This window comes from Carica papaya, chromosome 3, assembly GCF_054855325.1.
Source record: "Carica papaya isolate Zhongbai chromosome 3, ASM5485532v1, whole genome shotgun sequence".
Classification (NCBI taxonomy): domain Eukaryota; kingdom Viridiplantae; phylum Streptophyta; class Magnoliopsida; order Brassicales; family Caricaceae; genus Carica; species Carica papaya.
In genome coordinates, this window is record NC_142311.1 from 23287557 (window position 1) to 23311730 (window position 24174).

Below are 24174 nucleotides of genomic sequence, written 5' to 3' on the forward strand. Positions count from 1 at the left end.
TCGAGGCACTAGGGTAATTCGCTTGATATTGGAAATAGAAACAGACGAGAGGTGCGCGCACAGCGAAACAAATGATGGGAGGGAAGAGAGAAGGAGAACCGACATATGTATTTGAGGCACAAACAAGAAAGGGTGCAATCATACTAGCACTAGTTCACCGGATCCCATCAAAACTCTGCAGTAAAGCGTGTTAGGGTGAGAGTAGTACTAGGATGGGTGACCTCCTTGGAAGTCCTCATGTTGCACCATTCTTTTTGCAGATGATGCGTTAAACATTATGCAGGACCGGAGTGATGGTCTGCCGGTTCATTTGCAAACATGAGTCATGGCGCCGGGGCATTTTGCTTAATATTTTTTGCGCATTCAACTAAAACCCATCACGTGATGAGAGTGTCATTGCGAGCATCTTACATAGTAGAATAACAAAAAATGAGGTGCAGTGGGCGATCTGTTCATATGGGCATGAGTCGAGGTGCCAGAACAATTCGCTTGATATTAGAAGTAGAAGAAGAGGTGAGGTGTACGCATATAACAAAACAAATGATGGGAGGGGGGAGGGGAGGAGAAGAGGTATATGAATTTGCAATGTGAACTAGAACGGCTGCGATCACACCAGCACTAATTTACCGAATCCCATCAGAACTTTGCAGTTAAGCGTTCTATAGCGAGAGTAATATTAAGATGGGTGACCTCCTGGGAAGTCCTCATGTTGTAACCTTTTTTTTGCAGACCGGGCGTTAAACGTTACGCGAGACCAGAGTGACAGTCCGCTGGTTCATTTGTAAACGTGAGTCACGGCGTCGGGGCATTTTGATTAATAATTTTTGTGTATTCAATTAAAACTCATTACGTGATAAGAGTGTTATTACAAGTATCTTACATAGTATAGCAATGAAAACAGAGTTGCAGCGGGCAATCCATTTATATGAGTATGAGTCGAGGCATCGGGGCATTTCCTTTGATATTAGAACTAGAAGCAGAGGTGAGGTGTGTGCGTACAGCAAACCAAATGATCGGATGAGGGAGGGAAGGAGAAGGGGCATATGTATTTGTAGTGTAGAATGAGACGGGTGTTATCACACCAACACTATTGCACTGAATCCCGTAAGAACTCTGTAGTAAAGTGTCCTTTGGTGAGAGTAGTTCTTAGATGGTTGACCTCTTGGAAAGTCCTCATGTTGCCCCTGTTTCATTGCACATGAGGCAATAAACGTTAAGCCCAAAAGGAACCACGGTCCGTCGGTTCATTCGCAAACATGAGGCGTGACGTTAGGGCATTTTGCTTAATACTTTTCGTGCATTCATTTATAGTCCACTACATTATAAGAGTCTCGTTACGAGTATTTTACATAGTAGAAAAATAAAAAACGAGGTGTGGCAGGCGGTCATTTTATCTGGGTGTGAGTTGAGCTGCCGGGGCATTTCGCTTGAAATTAGAATTAGAAGAAGAGGTGCGGGGTGCGCGCACGACGAAAAAAATAATAGGATGAGGGAGGGAAGGAGAAGGGGTACATGTATTTGCAGCGTGAAATGGAACTGGTGCGATCATACTAGCACTAATTAATTGCAGACGGGGCGTTAAACGTTATGTAGGACCAGAGCGACAGTCCGCCGATTCATTCGCAAACGTGAGTCACGGCGCTGGGACATTTTGCTTAATAATTTTCATGTATTCAATTAAAATCCATCACGTGATAAGAGTGTTATTACGAGTATCTTACATAGTAAAACAATGAAAATAGAGTTACGGGAGGCAATCCGTTTATATGAGTATGAGTCGAGGCGTCGGGGCATTTCCTTTGATATTAGAACTAGAAGCAGAGGTGAGGTGTGTGCGTACAGCAAAACAAATGATGGGATGAGGGAGGGAAGGAGAAGGGGCACATGTATTTGTAGTGTAGAATGAGACGGGTGTTATCACACCAACACTATTGCACTGAATCCTGTAAGAATTCTGCAGTAAAGTGTCCTTTGGTGAGAGTAGTTCTTAGATGGTTGACCTCTTGAAAAGTCCTCATGTTGCCCCTGTTTCATTGCACATGAGGCAATAAATGTTAAACGCAAAAGGAACCACGGTCCGTCGGTTCATTCGCAAACATGAGTTGCGACGTTGGGGCATTTTACTTAATACTTTTCGTGCATTCATTTATAGTCCACTACATTATAAGAGTCTCGTTATGAGTATTTTACATAGTAGAAAAACAGAAAATGAGGTGCGGCGGGCGGTCATTTTATCTGGGCGTGAGTTGAGCTGCCGGGTCATTTTGCTTGAAATTAGAATTAGAAGAAGAGGTGCGGGGTGCGCACACGGCGAAAAAAATAACAGGATGGGAGAGGGAAGGAGAAGGGATACATGTATTTGCAGTGCGAAATGGAACTGGTGCGATCATACCAGCACTAATTAATTGCAGATGGGGCATTAAATGTTATGCAGGAACAGAGCGACAGTCTGCCGGTTCATTCGCAAACGTGAGTTACGGCGCCAGGACATTTTGTTTAATAATTTTCATGTATTCAATTAAAACCCATCACGTGATAAGAGTGTTATTACGAGTATCTTACATAGTAGAACAATGAAAACAGAGTTGCAGCAGCCAATCCGTTTATATGAGTATGAGTCGAGGCGTCAGGGCATTTTCTTTGATATTAGAACTAGAAGCATAGGTGAGATGTGTGCGTACAGCAAAACAATTGACGAGAGGAGGGAGAGAAGGAGAAAGGGCACATGTATTTGTAGTGTAGAATGGGATGAGTGTTATCACACCAACACTATTGCACTGAATCCCGTAAGAACTCTGCAGTAAAGTGTCCTTTGGTGAGAGTAGTTCTTAGATGGTTGACCTCTTGGAAAGTCCTCGTGTTGCACCTGTTTCATTGCACATGAGGCAATAAACATTAAGCGCGAAAGGAACCACAGTCTGGTTCATTCGCAAACATAAGTTGCGGTGCTAAGGCATTTTGCTTAATACTTTTCGTGCATTCATTTATAGTCCACTACGTTATAAGAGTCTTGTTACGAGTATTTTATATAGCAGAAAAATGAAAAATGAGTTGCAGCAGGCAGTCATTTCATCTGGGCGTGAGTCGAGCTGCCGGGGCATTTCTCTTGAAATTAAAATTAGAAGAAGAGGTGCGAGGTGCGCTCACAGAAAGAAAAAATGACGGGAGGGGGGAGGGAAGGAGAAGGGGTGCATGTATTTACAGTGCAAAATGGAACTAGTGCGATCATACCAGCACTAATTAATCGTATCCCATCATAACTTCACAGTTAAGCGCGTTTGGATGAGAGTAGTATTAAGATGGTGACCTCTTGGGAAGTTCTTGTGTTGCATCCTTCTTTTTGCAAATGGGGTGTTAAACATTACACGTGACCAGAGCGACGGTCCATCGGTTCATTCACAAACGTGAGTCACGGCGCCGGAGCATTTCGCTTAATATTTTTATGCATTCAATTAAAGCCCCATCACATGATAAGAGTGTTATAACGAGTATCTTACATAGTAGAACAACGAAAACAGAGGTGCAGCGGGTGGTCCGTTTATATGGGCATGAGTCGAGGCGTTGGGACATTTTTCTTGTTATTAGAACTCGAAGCAGAGGTGAGGTGCACGCGTACAACAAAATAAATGACGGGAGGGGAGAGGGAAGGAGAAGGAGCACATGCATTTGTAGTGTAGAATGGGACGGGTGCTATCAGACTAGCACTATTGCTCTGAATCCCGTAAGAACTCTGCAGTTAAGTGTCCTTTGGTGAGAGTAGTTTTAAGATGGTTGACCTCTTGGAAAGTTCTCGTGTTGTACCTGTTTCTTTGCACACGAGGCAATAAACTTTACGAGCGAAAGGAACCACGGCCTGTTGGTTCATTTGCAAACGCAAGTCGCAGCATTAGAGCATTTTGCTTAATATTTTCTGTGCACCCCCCTCTCCAGTCATTTGTTTCCTTGTGCGTGCACACTGCACCTCTGCTTCTCATTCTAATATCAAGTAAAATGCCCCGTGGCCTTGACTTACATTTGTGAATAAACTAGTGGACCATAGTTCAAGTCACACGTAACGCCCTATTTGCAAAAACATGGGTGCAACATGAGGACTTCCCAGGAGGTCACCCATCCCAGTACCACTCTCGTCCAAACACATTTAACTACGGAGTTTTGATGGGATCTGGTGCATTAGTGCTGGTATGATCGCACCACTTTCATTCTTCGCTGAAAATACATGCACTCCTTCTCCTTCCCTCCCCGTCCCGTCATTTGTTTCCTTGTGCGTGTGCACTGCACCTCTACTTCTCATTCTAATATCAAGTCAAATGTCCTGGTGTCTTGACTCACATTAGCGAATAAACCAACGGACTATAGTTTCAGTCGCGTGTAACGTCGAATGCCCCATCTGTAGAAAAATGAGTGCAACACGAGTACTTCCCAAGAGGTCACCCATAATAGTACTACTCTTGCCCAAGCACACTTAACTGTGGAGTTCTGATGGGATCCGGTGCATTAATGCTGGTATGATCGTACCCTTTTCTTTCTGCGCCGTAAATACATCCACTCCTTATCCTTTCGCCCCTTCCCATCATTTGTTTTTTTGTGCATGCACACTGCACCTCTTCTTTTCGTTCTAATATCAAGTAAAATGTCCTAGCACTTTGACTCACATTTACGAATAAACCAACGGACCATAGTTCAAGTCTTGCATAAGGTCGAACGCCCCATCTGTAAAAAAAGGGGTGCAACACAAGGACTTCCCAAGAAGTCACCCATAGTAGTATTACTCTCGCCCAAGCACACTTAACTGCAGAGTTCTAATGGGATCTGGTGCATTAGTGCTGGTATGATCGCACCCGTTTCATTACGGGCTGCAAATAGATACATTCCTTCTCCTTCCCCCTCGCCTCCCCCATCATTTGTTTCTTTGTGCATGCACACTGCACCTCTGCTTCTCGTTATAATATCAAGTAAAATACCCCTGTGCTTTTACTCACATTTGTGAATAAACCAGCGGACCATAGTTCCAGTCGCACGTAATGTCGAATGCCCCATCTGCAAAATAATACGTGCAACACGAAGACTTCACAAGAGGTCACCACTCCTAAAACAACACTCGCCCAAGCACACTTAACTACTAAGTTATGATGGGATCCGGTGCATTAGTGCTGGTATGATCGCACCCGTTTAATTATGTGCTGCAAATACATACACTCCTTCTCCTTCCCTCCCCCCTTCCGTCATTTATTTCCTTGTGCGTGCACACTGCACCTCTATTTTTCATTCTAATATAGAGTAAAATGCCTCTGCACCTTGAGTCACATTTGGAAATAAACCAGCGGACCATAGTTCCAGTCGAGCGTAACGTCGAACGCCCCATCTGTAAAAAATGGGTGCAACACGAGGAGTTTCCATGAGGTCACCCATTCTAGTACTACTCTCACCCAAACACACTTAACTATGGAGTTCTGATGGGATTCGGTGCATTAGTGCTGGTATGATCGCACCCCTTTCATTCTGCGCTGCAAATACATACACTCCTTCTCCTTCCCTCCCCCTCCCGTCATTTGTTTCCTTGTGTGTGCGCACTACACCTCTACTGCTCATTCTAATGTTAACTTACAAGTGCGAATAAACCATCAGACCATTGTTCCAGTCGCGCATAATGTTTATTGTGTCGTGTGCAAAAAAAATAGGTGTAACACAAGGACTTTCTAAGAGGTCAGCCATCTTAGTACTACTCTCACCAAAGGACACTTAACTACATAGTTCTTATGGGATTCGGTGCATTAGTGCTGGTCTAATCGCACCCGTCCCATTTTGCACTTCAAATGCATGTGCCCGTTCACCTTTCCTCCCGCCTCCCGTCATTTATTTCATTATACACGCACACTTCACCTCTACTTCTAGTTCTAATATCAAGCGAAATGCTCCGACGCCTCAACTCATGCCCATATGAACGAATCACCCACTGCACTTCTATTTTCATTATTCTACTATGTAAGATACTCGTAATAACACTCTTATCACATGATGGGTTTTAATTGAATGCATGAAAAATATTAAGCAAAATGCCCCGGTGCTGTGACTCACGTTTGCGAATGAACTGGCTGATTGTCGCTCTGATCCCGTGTAATGTTTAATGCCCCGTCTGCAAAAAGAAGGGTGCAACACGAGGACTTCTTAGGAGGTCACCCATCTTAGTACTATGCTTGCCAAAAAATGCTTAACTACGGAGTTCTGATTGGATCCAATGAATTAGTGCTAGTATGATCGCACCTGTTCCATTTCACGCTAAAAATATATATATATCCCTTCTCATTCCCTCCCCCCTTTCATCATTTTTCTCGCTGTGCGTGCACCCTGCACCTTTGTTTCTAATTCTAATATCAAGCGAAATGCCTCAACGGCTCGACTCAGGCCCAGATGAATTGACTGCCTATCGCACCTCATTTTTCGTAGTTCTTCTATGGAAGATGCTCGTAATGACACTCTTATCACGTGGTGGAATATAAATGAATGCACGAAAAATATTAAGCAAAATGCCCTGACGCCGCGACTCACATTTACGAATGACCAGACGGACTGTTGTTCCGGTCGCGTGTAATGTTTATTTCCTCATGTGCATGGAAACAGGTGCAACACGAGCACTTTCCAAGAGGTCAACCATCTTAGTACTACTCTCACCCAAGGACACTTAACTGCAGAGTTCTTATGGGATTCGGTGCATTAGTGCTGGTATTATCGCACCCGTCCAATTTTGTACTACAAGTGCATGTGCCCCTTCTCCTTCCCTCCCCCCTCCGGTCATTTGTTTTACTGTGCGCGCACACCTCATCTTTGCTTCTAGTTTTAATATCAAGTGAAATGCTCTGCTGCCTCTACTCATGCCCATATGAACGGATTGCCCGCTGCACCATTATTTTCAATGTTCTACTATGTAAGATACTCATAATAACACTCTTATCTCGTGATGGACTTTCATTAAATGCACGAAAAATATTAAGTAAAATGTCCCGGCGCCGTGACTCACGTTTGCAAATGAACTGGCGGACCGTTGCTCCGGTCCCGCATAACGTTTAACGCCCTGTCTGAAAAAAGAAGGGTGCAACACAAGGACTTCTTAGGAGGTCACCAATCCTTGTTCTACTCTCGCCAAAAAATGCTTAACTGCGGAGTTCTGATGAGATCCGATGAATAAATGCTGGTATGATTGAACTCATTCCAAATCACGCTATAAATAGATATACCCCTGTTCTTTTCCTCCCCCCTCTCATCATTTTTTTTCGCTTTGCGCACACCCTACACCTCTGCTTTTAATTCTAATATCAAGCGAAATACCCTGGCAGTTAGACTCACGCCTAGATAAACGGACCATCCGCCACACCTTGTTTTTTATTATTCTACTATGTAAGCTGCTTGTAATGACACTCTTATCACGTGGTGGACTATAAATGAATGCATAAAAAATATTAAGAAAAATACCCTGGCGCCGAGACTTACACCGGCGAATGAACCTGTGGATCGCTTCTCCGATCATGCGTAATATTTAACTCTCCATCCAAAAAAAGACGAGTGCAACACAAGGATTTAGTGGGATTCTAAAGACACTTAACTGTAGAGTTCTTATGGGATTCAGTGCATTAGTGTTGGACTGATCGTGCCCGTCCCATTCCCTGCTACAAATGCATTTACCCCTTCACCTTACCCCCCTCTCCAATCATTTGTATCACTGTACACGCACACCTCACATCTGTTTCTAGTTTTAATATCAAGCAAAATGCCCCGGCCATGCACAGATGAACAAATCGCCCCTCGCACCTCTCTTTTTGTTGTTCAACTATGTTAGATACTCGTAATAACACTCTTATGACATGGTGGGCTATAATTGAATGCACAAATAATATTTAGCAAAATGTCCCGGTGCCATGACTCATGTTTGCGAATGAACCGGCAAACTGTCACTCTGGTCCCGCGTAATATTTAACGCCCCGTCTGCGAAAAGAATGGTTCAACACGAGGACTTCCTAGGAGATCACCCATCCTATTAGTACTCCCGCCCAAGTACGCTTAATTGTGAAATTTTGATGGGATCCAATCAATTATTGCTAGTATGATCAAACCTATTCTAATTTGCACTGCATATATATATATTCCCTCTCCTTCTCGCCCCCCTCCGGTCATTTATTTCGCTGTGCATGCACACCACAAATCCACTTTTAGTTCTAATATCAAAGGAAATTCATCGGCGCTCCAGTCCCACATAACGTTTAACCCCCCGTCTATAAAAAGAAGGGTGCAACACGAGAACTTCTCAGGAGGTCACCCATCCTAGTACTACTCTCGCCCAAACACGTTTAACTACAGAGTTCTGATGGGATCTGGTGAACTAGTGCTGGTATGATCGCACCCGTTCTTATTTACGCCGCAAATATATATATCCCTTCTCCTTCCCTCTCCCATCCCATCATTTGTTTCACTATGCGTGCACTTAACCTCTGTTTCTAGTTCTAATATCAAGCAAAATGTCCCGGTGCCTCGACTCATGCCAATAGGAACGGATCGCCCGCCGCATCTCGTTTTTCGTTATTTTACTATGTATGATACTCTCAATGATACTATTATCATGTTATGGGCTTTAATTGAATGTGCAAAAAATATTAAGCAAAATGCCCCGACGCTGTGACTCTTGTTTGTGAATGGACCGGCAGACCATCGCTCCGGTCCTGCGTAACGTTTAACACCCCGCCTGCAAAAAGAAGGGTGCAACACGAGGACTTCTTAGGAGATCAACCATCCTAGTACTACTCTCGCCCAAGCACGATTAACTGCAGAGTTCTTATGGATCCCATCAGAACTCCGCAGTTAAGTGTGTTTGGACAAGAGTAGTACTATTGTGGGTGACCTCCTAGAAAGTTCTCGTATTACACCCATTTTTTTACAGATGGGGCGTTCGACGTTACACACGACTGGAACTATGGTCTGCTGGTTTATTCTCAAATGTTAGTCAAGACGCTGGGACATTTTACTTGATATTAGAAGGAGAAGTAAAGGTGCAGTGTACACGCACGAGGAAACAAATGACAGGAGGCGGAGGGAAGGATAAGGAGTATATGTATTTGCAATGCAGAATTAAAGGAGTGCGATCATACCAGCACTAATGCACCAGATCCAATCAGAACTCTGTAATTAAGTGTGCTTTAGCGATAGTAGTACTAGGATGGGTGACCTCTTGGGATGTCCTCATGTTGCACCAATTTTTTTGCAGATGGGGCATTCGACGTTACGCGCGACTGGAACTATAGTCCGCTGGTTTATTCACAAATGTGACTCAAGATGCCAGGGCATTTTACTTGATATTAGAACAAGAAGTAGAGGTGCATTGTGCACGAACAATGAAATAAATGACGGGAAGGAGAAGGAGTGTATGCATTTGCAGCGCGGAATGAAACGGGTGCGATCATACCAGCACTAATGCACCGGATCCCATCAGAACTCTGTTGTTAAGTTTGCTTGGGCAAGTGTTGTTCTAAGAGTGGTGACCTCTTGGGAAGTCCTCGTGTTGCACCTAGTTTTTTACAGATGGGGTGTTCAACGTAACGTGCGACTGGAACTATTGTCCGCTAGTTTATTCGCAAATTTGAGTAAAGGCGCAGGAGAATTTTATTTGATATTAGAACGAGAAGCAGAGGCGCAGTGTGCGTGGATAAGGAAATAAATGACGGGAGGGGGAGGGGGAAGGAGAAGGAATGTATCTATTTGCAGCGCATAATGTAACGGGTGCGATCATACCAGCACTAATGCACCAGATCCCATCAGAACTCCGCAGTTAAGTGTGCTTAGGCGAGAGTAGTACTATTATGGGTGACTTCTAAGGAAGTTCCCGTGTTGCACCCATTTTTTTGCAGACAGGGCATTCGACGTTACGCGCAACTTTAACTATGGTCCACTGGTTTATTCGTAAATGTGAGGTAAGGCACTGGGGCATTTTACTTGATATTAGAACGAGAAGCAGAGATGCAGTGTGCACATACAAGGAAACAAATGACTGGAGGCAGGGGGCGAACGATAAGGAGTGTATGTATTTGCAGCACATAATGAAAATGGTACGATCATACCAGCATTATTGGGATCCCATCAGAACTCCACAGTTAAGTGTGCTTGGGCGAGAGTAATACTATTATGGGTGACCTCCTGGGAAGTTCTCGTGTTGCACCCATTTTTTTACATATGGAGCGTTCAACCTTACACGCGACTGAAACTAAGGTCCGCTAGTTTATTCACTAATGTGAGTCAAGACACCGGGACATTTTACTTGATATTAGAAGGAGAAGTAGAGGTGCAGTGTGCACGCACAAGGAAACATGTGACGGGATGGGGAGGGAAGGAGAATGAGTGTATGTATTTGCAGCGCAGAATGAAAGGAGTGTGATCATACCGGCACTATTGCACCGGATCCCATCAGAACTTCGTTGTTAAGTGTGCTTGAGCGAGAGTAGTATTAGGATGGGTGACCTCCTCGGAAGTTCTCGTGTTACACCTATTTTTTTGCAGATGGGGCGTTCGACGTTATACGCGGCTAGAATTATGGTCTGCTCGTTTATTCATAAATACGAATCAAGTCGCTTGGGAATTTTACTTGATATTAGAACGAGAAGTAGAGGTGCAGTGTGCACACGTACAGTAAAACAAATGATGGGAGGGGGGAGGGAAGGAGAAGGAGCACATGCATTTGTAATGTAGAATGGGACAGGTGCTATCAGACCAGCACTATTGCTCTGAATCCTGTAATAACTCTGCAGTTAAGTGTCCTTTGGTGAGAGTAGTTCTAAGATTGTTGACCTCTTGGAAAGTCCTCGTGTTGTACCTGTTTCTTTGCACTCGAGGCAATAAACGTTACAAGCGAAAGGAACCACGGCCCGTTGGTTCTTTTGCAAACGTAAGTCGCAGCATTAGAGCATTTTGCTTAATATTTTTTGTGCATTCATTTATAGTCCACCATGTTATAAGAGTCTCATTACGAGCATCTTACATAGTAGAACAACGAAAAATGAGGTGCGGTGGGCAGTCATTTCATCTGGGTGTGAGTCGAGTTGCCGGAGCATTTTGCTTGAAAATAGAATTAGAAGAAGAGGTGTGGGGTGTGCGCACAACAAAAAAAATGACGGGAGGTGGGAGGGAAGGAGAAGGGGTACATGTATTTGCAACGCGAAATGGAACGGGTGAGATCATACCAGCACTGATTCACTAGATCCCATTAGAACTCCACAGTTAAGTTTTTTGAGTGAAAGTAGTATTAGGATGGGTGACCTCTTAGGAAGTCCTTGTGTTGCACCCTTCTTTTTGCAGAAGGGGTATTAAACGTTATGCGAGATCAGAGCGATGGTCCGCCAGTTCATTCGCAAATGTGAGTCACGGCATCGGGGCATTTTGTTTAATATTTTTTGTAGATTCAATTAAAGCCCATCACATGATAAGAGTATTATTACGAGTATCTTATATAGCAGAACAAAAAAAATAGAGGTACAACGGGCGATCCGTTCATATGGGCATGAGTCAAGGCATCGGAGCATTTCGTTTGATATTAGAACTAGAAGAAGAGGTGAAGCGTGCGCGCATAGCAAAACAAATAACGGGAGGTGGGGGGAAGGGATATATGTATTTACAGCACGAAATGGAACTGATGCGATCATACAAGCACTAATTCACCGATCCCATCAGAACTCTGTAGTTAAGTATTTTTGGCGAGAGTTTTAGTAGGATGGGTGACCTCTTTGGAAGTCCTCGTGTTGCACCATTCGTTTTGCAGACAGGGTGTTAAACATTACACAAGACCATAGCAATGGTCCGCCGGTTCATTCAAAAATGTGAGTCATAGCGCTGGGGCATTTTGCTTAATATTTTTTTGTGCATTCAATTAAAGCTCATCACGTGATAGGACTGTTATTATGAGTATCTTTCATAGTAAAACAACAAAAACAGAGATGCGGTCGGGGGATCCATTCATATGGGCATGAGTCGAGGCGCCAGGGCATTTCGCTTGATATTAGAACTAGAAGATGAGGTGAGGTGTGTGCGTACAGCGAAACAAATGATGGGAGGTGGGAGGGAAGGAGAAGGAGCACATGCATTTATAGCGGGGAATGTGACGGGTGTGATCAGACCAGCACTAATGCACTAAATCCTATAAGAACTCTGCAGTTAAGTGTCCTTTAGTGATAGTAGTACTAATATGGTTGACCTGTTGGAAAGTCCTCTTGTTGCATATGTCTTTTTGCACATGAGCTAATAAATGTTACGCCTGACCGGAACCTTGGTCCGTCGGTTCATTCGCAAATGTGAGTCGCAGCGTCAAGGTATTTTGCCTAATATTTTTTGCACATTCAATTAAAGCCCATAACATGATAATAGTATCATTGAGAGTATTATACATAGTAAAATAACGAAAAACGAGATGCGGCGAGCGATCCGTTCCTGTTGGCATGAGTCGAGGCACCGAGATATTTTGGTTGATATTAGAACTAAAAACAGAGGTTAAGTGCACGCATAGTGAAACAAATGATGGGATGGGAGAGGGAAGGAGAAGGGATATATGTATTTGCGGCGTAAATAAGAACGGGTGCGATCATACCAGCACTAGTTCACCAGATCCCATCAGAACTCTGTAGTTAAACGTGTTTGGGCGAGAGTAGTACTAGGATGGGTGACCTCCTGGGAAGTGCTCCTCTTGCACCATTCTTTTTCCAGATGGGGTGTTAAACATTGTGTGGGACCAGAGCGATGGTCCGTCGGTTCATTCGCAAGCGTAAGTCACGGTGCCTGGGCATTTTGTTTAATACATTTTGCGCATTTAATTAAAGATCATCATGCGATAAGAGTGTCATTTGAGTATCTTACATAATAGAACAACGAAAAATGAGGTGCGGCAGGCTGTTCATTCATATGGGCATGAGTCGAGGCGCCGGGTATTTCGCTTGATATTGGAACTGGAAGTATAGGTGAGGTGCGCACACAGCGAAACAAATGATGGGAGGGGAAAGGGAAGGAGAAGGGTTATATGTCTTTGCAGCGCAAACTAGAACAGGTGCGATAGTACCAGCTCTTGTTCACTGGATCGCATCAGAACTTCGTAGTTAAGCGTGCTTGGGTGAGAGTAGTACTAGGATTGGTGACCTCTTAGGAAGTCCTTGTGTTGCACCATTCTTTTTGCAGACGGGGCATTAAACGTTACGCATGACCGTAGCGATGGTCCGCTGGTCCATTCGCAAACAAGAGTCACAGTGTCGGGGCATTTTGCTTAATATTTTTCGCTCATTCAATTAAAGCCCATAACATGATAGTAGTATCATTGAGAGTATCATACATAGTAAAAAAAAAAAAACGAGGTGCAGTGGGCGATCCGTTCATATTGGCATGAGTCGAGGCGCCGAGGTAATTTACTTAATATTAAAACTAGAAGTAGAGATTAAGTGCACGCACAACGAAACAAATGGCGGGAGGGGAGAGGGAAGGATAAGGGGTATATGTATTTGTGGCGCAAATAAGAACAGTTGCGATCATACCAACACTAGTTCACCAAATCCCATCAGAACTCTGTAGTTAAGCGTGCTTGGGCGAGAGTAGTACTAAGATCGGTGACTTGCTGGAAGTACTTGTGTTGTACCCTTCTTTTTGCAGACAAGGCGTTAAACGTTATGCTGGACTGGAGCGACGGTTCGTCGGTTCATTCGCAAACGTGAGTCACAGCGTCAGGACATTTGCTTAAATTTTTTTTTTGTATTCAATTGAAATCCATTATGTGATAAGAGTGTTATTATGAATATCTTACATAATAGAACAACAAAAACAGAGGTGAGGCAGACGATCCATTCATATGGGCATTAGTCGAGGCGCCGGCGCATTTCGTTTGATATTAGAACTAGAAGCAAACGTGCGGTGTGCGTGCACAACGAAATAAATGATGGGAGGGGGGAGGAAAGGAAAAGGGATATATATATATATATTTAAAGCGCGAATTAGAATAGGTTTAATCATACCAGCACTAATTCACTGGATCCCATATAAACTCTGTAGTCAAGCATGTTTTGGCGGGAGTAGTACTAGGATGGGTGAACTCTTGGGAGGTCCTCGTTTTGTACATTTTTTTTGCAGACAGGGCATTAAACGTTACGTGGGACCGGAGCGACAGTCTGCCGGTTCGTTCACAAACGTGAGTCACAGCACAAGACATTTTGCTTAATATTATTCGTGCATTCAATTATAACCCACCACATGATATGAGTGTTATTACGAGTATCTTACATAGTAAAAAAATGAATATAGAGATGCGGGGGGCGATTCGTTCATCTAGGCGTGAGTCAAGGCGCCGGGGCGTTTGTCTTGATATTAAAACTAGAAACAGAGGTGAGGTGTGAGTGTACAGTGATACAAATGATCGGTGGGGGAGGGAAGCCGAAGTGGCACATGCATTTGAAGTAGGGAATGGGACAGGCGTGATCAGTCCAACATTAATGCACTGAATCCCATAAGAACGCCGCAGTTAAGTGTCCTTAGAATCCCACTGAATCCTCGTGTTGCACCTGTCTTTTTTCGGATGGAGTGTTAAACACTACGCGCGACTGCAGACGCGGTCCACCGGTTCATTCGCCGTCGTGAGTCTTGGCGCCATGATATTTTACTTCATATTTTTTGTGCATTCATTTATAGTCCACCACGTAATAAGAGTGTCATTACGAGCAGCTTATATAGTAGAATAATAAAAAACGAGGTGCGACGGAAAATCCATTCATCTAGCCACGAGTCGAGTTATCGGATCCCATCAGAACTCCGTAGTTAAGCGTTTTTGGGCGAGAGTAGTACTAGGATGAGTGACCTCCTGGGAAGTCCTCGTGTTGCACCCTTCTTTTTGTAGACGGGGCGTTAAACATTATGTGGGATTGGAGCGATGATCCTCCAGTTCATTCGCAAACGTGAGTCACGACACGGGGGCATTTTGCTTAATATATTTTTTGCATTCAATTAAAACCCATCACGTACTAAAAGTGTTATTACGATTATTTTACATAATAGAATAATAAAAATAGAGGTGCAGCGGGCGTTCCGTTTATATGGGCATGGGTCGAGGCGCCAGGGCATTTCACTTGATATTAGAACTAGACGTAGAGGTGAGGTGTGCGCGTAAAGCGAAACAAATGACGGGAGGGGGGAGGAAAGGAGAAGGGGCACATGCACTTGTAGCGCGAAATGGGACGGGTGCGATAATACCATCATTAATGTACCGAATCCCATAAGAACTCTGTAGTTAATTGTCCTTGGGTGAAAATAGTACTAAGATGGTTGACCTCTTAGAAAGTCCTGGTGTTGCACCTATTTTTGTGCAAACGAGGAAATAAACATTACGCGCAACCAGAATCACGGTCTGTTGGTTCATTCACAAATGTGAGTCACGACGTCAGGGGTATTTTGCTTAACATTTTTTGTGCATTCATTTATAGTCCACCACGTGATAAGAGTGTCATTACGAGCATCTTACATAGTAGAAAAATGAAAAACGAAGTACGGTAGGTGGTCCGTTCATCTGGGCATGAGTCGAGCCGTCGGGGCATTTTGCTTGATATTAGAATTAGAAGCAGAGGTGTAGAGTGTGCGCACAACAAAAAAAATGATGGGAGGGGGGAGGGAAGGAGAAGGAGTATATCTATTTACAGCGTGAAATGGAATGGGTGCGATCATGCCAACACTAATTCACTGGATCCCATCATAACTCTGCAGGTAAGCATTTTTGGGCAAAAGTAGTACTAGGATGGGTGACCTCCTCGAAAATTCTCGTGTTGCAACATTCTTTTTGCAGATGGGGCATTAAACGTTACGCGGACTAGAATGAAGTTCCGTCGGTTTACAAACATGAGTCACGACGCCGGGGCATTTTGCTTAATTTTTTTCGTGCATTCAATTAAAGCCAATCACGTGATAAAAGTGTTATTATGAGTATCTTACATAGTAGAACAATGAAAACATAGGCGCGGCAGGTGATCCTTTCATATGGGGATGGGTCGAGGCGCTGGTGCATTTTCTTTGATATTAGAACTAGAAATAGACGTGCGGTGTGCACGCACAACAAAATAAATGAAAGGAGGGGTGCGAGAAGGAGAAGGAATATATATATTTGTAGCACAAATTAGAATAGGTTTGATCATACCAGCATTAATTCATTGGATACCATCAAAATTTCACAATTAAGCATGCTTGGGCGGAGTAGTAATAAGATGGGTGAACTCCTAAGAAGTCATCATGTTACACCATTCTTTTCACAGACCGGGTGTTAAATATTACGCGAGACCAGAGCGACAGTTCGTCAGTTCGTTCGCAAACATGAGTCACGGCACCGGGGCATTTGCTAAATTTTAAACGTGCATTCAATTATAGCCCACCACGTGGTAAGAGTGTTATTACAAGTATCTTACATAGTTGAACAATGAAAAGAGAGGTGTCGGGGGTGATCTGTTCATCTGGGCGTGGCTGGGGCATTTTGCTTGATATTAAAACTAGAAACAGATGTGAGGTGTGTGTGTACAGTGATACAAATGATCGGAAAGGGGGTAAGGCGAAGGGGCAAATGCATTTGTAGCAGGGAATGGGACGAGCGCGATCAGTCCAACACTAGTGCACTGAATCCCATAAGAACTCTACAGTTAAGTGTCCTTAGAATCCCACTGAATCCTCGTGTTACACCCGTCTTTTTTTTATGGAGCATTAACTATTATGCACGATCGGAGACGTGATCCACAGATTCATTCGCCGGTGTAAGTCTCAGCGCCATGGCATTTTTTAAAATATTTTTTATTCATTCATTTATAGTCCACCACGTGATAAGAGTGTCATTACGAGAAGCTTACATAATAGAATAATAAAAAACGAGGTGCGACGGACAGTCCATTCATCTGGGCGTGAGTTGAACCGTCGGGGTATTTCGCTTGATATTAGAATTAGAAGCAGAGGTGCAGGGTGCGCACACAGCAACAAAAATGATGAGAGGGGGGAGGAAAATAATAAGGGTATATCTATTTACAGTGTGAAATGGAATGAGTGCGATCATAACAGCACTAATTCACCAGATCCCATTAGAACTCTGCAGTTAAGCATTTTTAAGCGAGAATAGAACAAGGATGAGTGACCTCCTAAGAAGTCCTTGTGTTGCACCATTCTTTTTTTAGACGGGGTGTTAAACATTACGTGGGATCGGAGCAACAGTCCACCAGTTCATTCGCAAATGTGAGTCACAGCATCGGGAATTTTGCTTAATATTTTTTGTGCATTTAACTAAAGCCCATCACGAGATAAGAGTGTTATTACGATTATCTTACATAATAGAACAACAAAAATAATGGTGCAACGGGTGATCCATTCATATGGGATGAGTCGAGGCACTGGGACATTTCACTTGATATAAGAACTAGAAGCAGAGATGAGGTGTACGCGCACAGCAAAACAAATGACGAGAGGGGGGAGGGAAGGAGGAGGGGTACATGCACTTATAGCGTGAAACTAGACGAGTGCGATAATACCAGTACTAATGGACCGAATCCCATAAGAACTTTGCAGTTAAGTGTCCTCAGGTGAGAGTAGTACTAAGATGGTTGACCTCTTAGAAAGTCCTCGTGTTGCACTTGTTTCTGTGCACATGAGGAAATAAACATTACGCGCGATCGGAACAACAGTCTGTCAGGTCATTCGCAAAAATGAGTCGCGGTGTCAGGCATTTTGCTTAATATTTTTCGTGCATTCATTTATATTCCACCACGTGATAAAACTGTTATTACGAGCATCTTCCATGGCAGAACTACAAAAAATAAGGTGTGAGAGGCAGTCAGTTCATCTGAGCATGAGTCGAGCCGCCGGGGCATTTGGCTTGATATTAGAATTAGAAGCAGAGATGCAGGGTGCGGGTACAATGAGAAAAATGACGAAAGGGGGGAGGGAATGAGAAGGGGTATTTGCAGTGCGAAATAGAACGGGCGCGATCATACTAGCACTAATTCGTCGGATCCTATCAGAACTCCGTAGTTAAGCGTACTTGAGCGAGAGTAGTACTAGGATGGGTGACCTCCTGGAAAATCCTCGTGTTGCACCCTTCTTTTTGTAAACATGGAATTAAAAATTACGCGGGATCAGAGCCATGATCAGCCGGTTCATGCACAAACGTGAGTCATAATGCCGGAGTATTTTGCTTATTATTTTTCATGCATTCAATTAAAGCCCATCATATGATAAGAGTGTTATTATGAGTATCTTACATAGTATAATAATGAAACTAGAAGTGCAGTGGGTGATCTTTTCATATGGGCATGAGTTGAGGCGCCGGAGCATTTCGCTTGATATTAGAACTAGAAGCAAAGGTGAACTGTGCGCGTGTAACGAAATAAATGACAGGAGGCAGGAGGAAAGGAGAAAGGGCACATGCATTTGTAGTGCGAAATGGGACGGGTGCGATCAGACAAGTACTAATGCATCGAATCCCATAAGAACTATGAAGTTAAGTGTCCTTTGGTGAGAGTATTACTAAAATGGTTGACCTCTTGGAAAGTCCTTGTGTTACACCTATTTTTTTTTTGCACACGACACAATAAACGTTACGCGCGACTAGAACTATGGTCTGATGGTTTATTCGCAAATGTAAGTCAAAGCACCGAAAAATTTTACTTGATATTAGAATGAGAAGTAGAGGTGCAGTGCGCACGCACAAGGAAACAAATGACGGGAGGGGGAGGGAAGGAGGAGTGTATGTATTTGCAGCGCAGAATGAAAGGGATGCGATCATACCAACACTAATGCACCGGATCCCATCAAAACTCCGTAGTTAAGTGTGCTTGGGCGAGAGTAGTACTAGGATGGGTGACCTCATAGAAACTCCTCGTGTTGCACCCATTTTTTTACAGATGGGCCGTTCGACGTTACACGTGACTGGAACTATGGTCCGTTGGTTTATTCGCAAATATGACTCAAGGTGCAGGGCATTTTACTTGATATTAGAACGAGAAGTAGAGGTGTAGTGTGCACGCACAAGGAAATAAATGACGAGAGGGGGGAGGGAAGGAGAAGGAGTGTATGTATTTACAGCGCAGAATGAAATGGGTGCGATCATACCAGCACTAATGTATTAGATCCCATCAGAACTCGGTAGTTAAGTGTGCTTGGGCGAGTGTTGTTCTAGGAGTGGTGACCTCTTGGGAAGTCCTCGTGTTGCACCTATTATTTTGCAGATGGGGCATTTGACGTTACGTGCAACTAGAACTATGGTCCGCTAGTTTATTTGCAAATGTGTGTAAAGGCGCAGGGGCATTTTACTTGATATTATAACTAGAAGGAGAGGTGCAGTGTGCATGCACAACAAAACAAATGATGGGGGTGGGGGAGGAGAAGGAATGTATCTATTTGCAGCGCGTAATGAAACGAGTGCCATCATACCAGCACTAATGCACCAGATCCCATCATAACTCCGCTGTTAAGTGTGTTTGGATGAGAGTAGTACTATTATGGGTGACTTCCTAGGAAGTCCTCTTGTTGCACCCCGTTTTTTTTGTAGATGGGGTGTTCGACGTTATGTGCAACTTAAACGATGGTCTGTGGGTTTATTCGTAAATGTGAGTGAAGGTGCTAGGGCATTTTACTTGATATTAGAATGAAAAGTAAAGGTGCAGTGTGCACACACAAAGAAACAAATGATGGGGGTGGGGAGGATAAGGAGTGTATGTATTTGCAGTGCAGAATGAAAAGAGTACTATCATACCAGTATTAATGCACTGGATCCCATTAGAACTCCACAGTTAAGTGTTCTTGGGTGAGAGTAGTATTATTATGGGTGACCTCCAGGAAGTCCTCGTGTTGCACTCATTTTTTTACAGATGGGGCGTTTGACGTTACACACTACTGAAACTATGATCCACTGGTTTATTCGCTAATGTGAGTCAAGAAGCCGAGACATTTTACTTGATATTAGAAGGAGAAGTAGACGTACAGTGCCCACGCAGAAGGAAACAAATGACGGGAGGGGAAGGGAAGGAGAAGGAGTGCATGTATTTTCAGCGCATAATGAAAGGGGTGCGATCATACTAGCACTAATGCACCGGATCCAATCAGAACTCCGTAGTTAAGTGTGCTTGGGGGAGAGTAGTACTGGGATGGGTGACCTCTTGGGAAGTCCTCGTGTTGTACCCATTTTTTATAGATGGGGCGTTATGCGCGACTTGAACTATGGTCCGCTAGTTTATTCACAAATGTGAGTCAAGGCACCGGGGTATTTTACTTGATATTAGAACGAGAAAAAGAGGTGAAGTGTGCACGCACAAGGAAACAAATGATAGGAGGGGGGAAGGATAAATAGTGTATCTATTTGCAACGCAGAATGAAAATGCTACAATCATACCAACATTAATGCACTGGATTCCATCAGAACTCTGCAGTTAAGTGTGCTCGGGCAAGAGTAGTATTATTGTGGGTGACCTCCTGGGAAGTCCTCGTATTGCACCCATTTTTTTTATAAATAGGACGTTCGACGTTACACGCGACTGGAACTATGGTCCACTTGTTTATTCTCAAATGTGAGTCAAGACACTGGGATATTTTACTTGATATTTTAAGGAAAAATAGAGGTATAGTGTGCACGCACAAGGAAACAAATGACGGGAGGTGGAGGGAAGGAGAAGGAGTGTATGTATTTGCAGCACAAAATTAAAGTGGTGCGATCATGGTAGCACTAATGCATCGGATCCTATCAGAACTTCGTAATTAAGTGTGCTTGGGCGAGAGTAGTACTAGGATGGGTGACTTCTTGGAAGTCTTCTTGTTGCACTCATTCTTTTGCAGATCGGGTATTCGACGTTATGCGCGACTAGAACTATAGTCCACTAATTTATTCGTAAATGTGACTCAAGGCATCGGGGCATTTTACTTGATATTAGAACAAGAAGTAGAGGTGCAGTGTGCACGCATAAGGAAACAAATGACGAGAGGGGGAGGGAAGGAGAATGAGTGTATGTATTTGCAACGCGGCATGAAACGGGTGCGATTATACCAGCATTAATGCACCAGATCCCATCAGAACTCTGTTGTTAAGTTTGCTTGGGCGAGTGTTGTTCTAGGAGTGGTGACCTCTTAGGAAGTCCTCGTGTTGCACCTATTTTTTTGCAGATGGGACGTTCGACGTTACGTGCGATTGAAACTCTGGTCTACTGGTTTATTCGCAAATGTGAGTAAAGGCGTAGGGGCATTTTACTTGATATTAGAATCAGAAGCAGAGGTGCAGTGTGCGTGCACAAGGAAACAAATGACGGGAGGGGGGGATGGAGAAGGAATGAATCTATTTGCAGTGCATAATGAAACGGGTACGATCATACCAGCACTAAAGCACAAGATCCCATCAGAACTCCGCAGTTAAGTGTGCTTGAGCGAGAGTAATACTATTATGGGTGACTTCTAGGGAAGCCCTCTTATTGCACCTATTTTTTTTGCAGATGGGGCGTTCTATGTTACGCGCGACTCTAACTATGGTTTGCTGGTTTATTTGCAAATGTGAGGTAAGTCACCGGAGCATTTTACTTGATATTAGAACGAGAAGCAGAGGTGTAGTGTGCACGCACAGGGAAACAAATGACTGGGGGGGAATAAGGAGTGTATGTATTTGCAGCGCAGAATGAAAAGGGTACGATCATACCAGCATTAAGGCACCAAATCCCATCAGAACTCTGCAGTTAAATGTGCTTGGGCGAGAGTAGTACTATTATGGGTGACCTCCTGGGAAGTCCTCGTGTTGCACCTATTTTTTTACAGATGGGCCATTCGACGTTACACGCGACTGAAATTAAGGTTCGCTGGTTTATTTGCTAATGTGAGTCAAGACGCCGGGACATTTACTTAATATTAGAAGGAGAAGCAGAGGTGTAGTGTGCACGCACAAGGAAACAAATGGCGGGAGGGGAAGGGAAGGAGAACGAGTGTATGTATTTGCAGCGCGAAATGAAATGGGTGCGATTATACCAGCACTAATGCGCCGGATCCCATCAGAACTCCATAGTTAAGTGTTCTTGGGCGAGAGTAGTACTAGGATGGGTGACCTCTTAGGAAGTCCTCGTGTTGTACCCATTTTTTTGCAGATGGGGCATTCGTCGTTACGCGCAACTTGAATTATGGTCCACTGGTTTAATCACCAAAGTGAGTCAAGGCGTCGGGGTATTTTACTTGATATTAGAACGAGAAGCAGAGGTGTAGTGTGCATGCACAAGGAAATAAATGACAGGAGGGCGAGAGATGGATAAGGAGTGTATGTATTAACAGCGCAGAATGAAAATGGTACGATCATACCAGCATTAATGCACCTGATCCCATCAGAACTCTGCAGTTAAGTGTGCTCGGGTGAGAGTAGTACTATTGTGGGTGACCTCTTGGGAAGTCCCCATGTTACACCTATTTTTTTACAGATGGGGCGTTCGACGTTACATGCGATTGAAACTATGGTCCGTTGGTTTATTCTCAAATGTGAGTCAAGACACTAGGATATTTTAATTGATATTAGAAGGAGAAGTAGAGGTGCAATATTCACGAACAAGGAAAAAAATGACCGGAGGGGGAGGGAAGGAGAAGGAGTGTATGTATTTGCAGCGAATAATGAAATGGGCGCGATCATATCAACACTAATGCACCAGTTCCTATCAGAACTGCGTAGTTTAGTGTGCTTGGGCGAGAGTAGTACTAGGATGGGTGACCTCCTAGGAAGTCCTTGTGTTGCACTCTTTTTTTTTGCAGATGGGGCGTTTGACGTTACGCACAACTAGAACTATGGTCCGCTGGTTTATTTGCAAATGTGAGTCAAGGCGCCGGGACATTTTACTTGATATTAAAACGAGAAGTAGAGGTGCAGTGTGCACGCATAAGGAAACAAATGATGGGAGGGGGAGGGAAGGAGAATGAGTGTATGTATTTGCAGCGCGGCATGAAACGGGTGCAATTATACCAGCATTAATGCACCAGATCCCATTAGAACTCTGTTGTTAAGTTTGCTTGGGTGAGTGTTGTTCTAGGAGTGGTGACCTCTTGAGAAGTCCTCGTGTTGGACCTACTTTTTTTGCAGATGGGGCGTTCGACGTTACGTGCGACCGGAACTATGGTCCGCTGGTTTATTCGCAAATGTGAGTCAAGGCATTTTACTTAATATTATAATGAGAAGCAGAGGTGCAGTGTGTACGCACAAGCAAACAAATGACGGGAGGTGGGGGGGAAGGAGAAGGAGTGTATGTATTTGCAGCGCAAAATGAAAATAGTGTGATCATACCTGCACTAATGGACTGGATCCCATCAAAACTTCGCAGTTAAGTGTGCTTAGGCGAGAGTAGTACTAGGATTGGTGACCTCCTGGGAAGTCCTCGTGTTGCACCCATTTTTTTGTGGATAGGGCATTTGACGTTACGCGCAACTTGAACTATGGCCCACTAGTTTACTCCCAAATGTGAGTCAAGGCACCGGGACATTTTACTTGATATTAGAACAAGAAGAAGAGGTGCAGTGTGTATGCACAAGGAAACAAATGATGGGAGAGGGGGGAAGGATAAGGAGTGTATGTATTTGAAGCGCAGAATGAAAAGGGTACGATCATACCAACATTAATACACTAGATCCCATCAGAACACCGTAGTTAAGTGTGCTTGGGCAAGAGTAGTACTATTATGGGTGACCTCTTGGGAAGTCCTCGTGTTGCACTCATTTTTTACAGATGGGGCATTCGACGTTACACACCACTAGAACTATGGTCCTCTGGTTTATTCTCAAATGTTAGTCAAGACACCGGAACTTTTTACTTGATATTAGAACGAGAAGTAGAGGTGCAGTGTGCACGCACAAGGGAACAAATGACGGGAGGGGGAGGGAAGGAGAAGGAGTGTATGTATTTGCAGCGCAAAATAAAAGGGGTGCGATCATACTAGCACTAATGCATTAGATCCCATCAGAACTCCGTAGTTATGTATGCTTGGGTGAGAAAAGTACTAGGTTGGGTGACCTCCTGGTAAGTTCTCATGTTGCACCCATTTTTTTGCAGATGGAGCGTTCAATGTTACACGCGACTGGAACTATGGTCTGCTGGTTTATTCACAAATATGAATCAAGGCACCGGAGCATTTTACTTGATATTAGAACTAGAAGTAG

The 24174-nt window shown here is 43.8% G+C and overlaps 1 non-coding gene and 20 pseudogenes across 1 annotated transcript; 15 read left to right on the top strand and 6 right to left on the bottom strand.

The window, feature by feature from the left end:
- Window positions 1-130: 130 nt before the first annotated feature.
- LOC148266892 (5S ribosomal RNA) lies at window positions 131-249 on the top strand (annotated as a pseudogene).
- Window positions 250-4074: 3825 nt separating this feature from the next.
- On the bottom strand, window positions 4075-4193 carry LOC148266893 (5S ribosomal RNA; annotated as a pseudogene).
- Window positions 4194-4398: 205 nt separating this feature from the next.
- Window positions 4399-4517, bottom strand: LOC148266894 (5S ribosomal RNA; annotated as a pseudogene).
- Window positions 4518-4721: 204 nt separating this feature from the next.
- Window positions 4722-4840, bottom strand: LOC148266895 (5S ribosomal RNA; annotated as a pseudogene).
- A 532-nt stretch (window positions 4841-5372) lies between these two features.
- LOC148266896 (5S ribosomal RNA) lies at window positions 5373-5491 on the bottom strand (annotated as a pseudogene).
- Window positions 5492-6615: 1124 nt separating this feature from the next.
- On the bottom strand, window positions 6616-6734 carry LOC148266897 (5S ribosomal RNA; annotated as a pseudogene).
- Window positions 6735-8275: 1541 nt separating this feature from the next.
- On the bottom strand, window positions 8276-8394 carry LOC148266898 (5S ribosomal RNA). The gene has a single exon (XR_015818140.1). It is a non-coding gene; the product is annotated as a 5S ribosomal RNA (ribosomal RNA).
- Window positions 8395-9760: 1366 nt separating this feature from the next.
- On the top strand, window positions 9761-9879 carry LOC148266899 (5S ribosomal RNA; annotated as a pseudogene).
- Window positions 9880-10406: 527 nt separating this feature from the next.
- Window positions 10407-10525, top strand: LOC148266900 (5S ribosomal RNA; annotated as a pseudogene).
- Window positions 10526-12599: 2074 nt separating this feature from the next.
- Window positions 12600-12718, top strand: LOC148266901 (5S ribosomal RNA; annotated as a pseudogene).
- A 5276-nt stretch (window positions 12719-17994) lies between these two features.
- LOC148266902 (5S ribosomal RNA) lies at window positions 17995-18113 on the top strand (annotated as a pseudogene).
- A 674-nt stretch (window positions 18114-18787) lies between these two features.
- Window positions 18788-18906, top strand: LOC148266903 (5S ribosomal RNA; annotated as a pseudogene).
- Window positions 18907-19111: 205 nt separating this feature from the next.
- On the top strand, window positions 19112-19230 carry LOC148266904 (5S ribosomal RNA; annotated as a pseudogene).
- A 524-nt stretch (window positions 19231-19754) lies between these two features.
- LOC148266905 (5S ribosomal RNA) lies at window positions 19755-19872 on the top strand (annotated as a pseudogene).
- A 205-nt stretch (window positions 19873-20077) lies between these two features.
- Window positions 20078-20196, top strand: LOC148266906 (5S ribosomal RNA; annotated as a pseudogene).
- Window positions 20197-21038: 842 nt separating this feature from the next.
- On the top strand, window positions 21039-21157 carry LOC148266907 (5S ribosomal RNA; annotated as a pseudogene).
- Window positions 21158-21677: 520 nt separating this feature from the next.
- LOC148266908 (5S ribosomal RNA) lies at window positions 21678-21796 on the top strand (annotated as a pseudogene).
- A 204-nt stretch (window positions 21797-22000) lies between these two features.
- LOC148266909 (5S ribosomal RNA) lies at window positions 22001-22119 on the top strand (annotated as a pseudogene).
- A 205-nt stretch (window positions 22120-22324) lies between these two features.
- Window positions 22325-22443, top strand: LOC148266910 (5S ribosomal RNA; annotated as a pseudogene).
- Window positions 22444-23614: 1171 nt separating this feature from the next.
- On the top strand, window positions 23615-23733 carry LOC148266911 (5S ribosomal RNA; annotated as a pseudogene).
- Window positions 23734-23937: 204 nt separating this feature from the next.
- LOC148266912 (5S ribosomal RNA) lies at window positions 23938-24056 on the top strand (annotated as a pseudogene).
- Window positions 24057-24174: the final 118 nt, after the last annotated feature.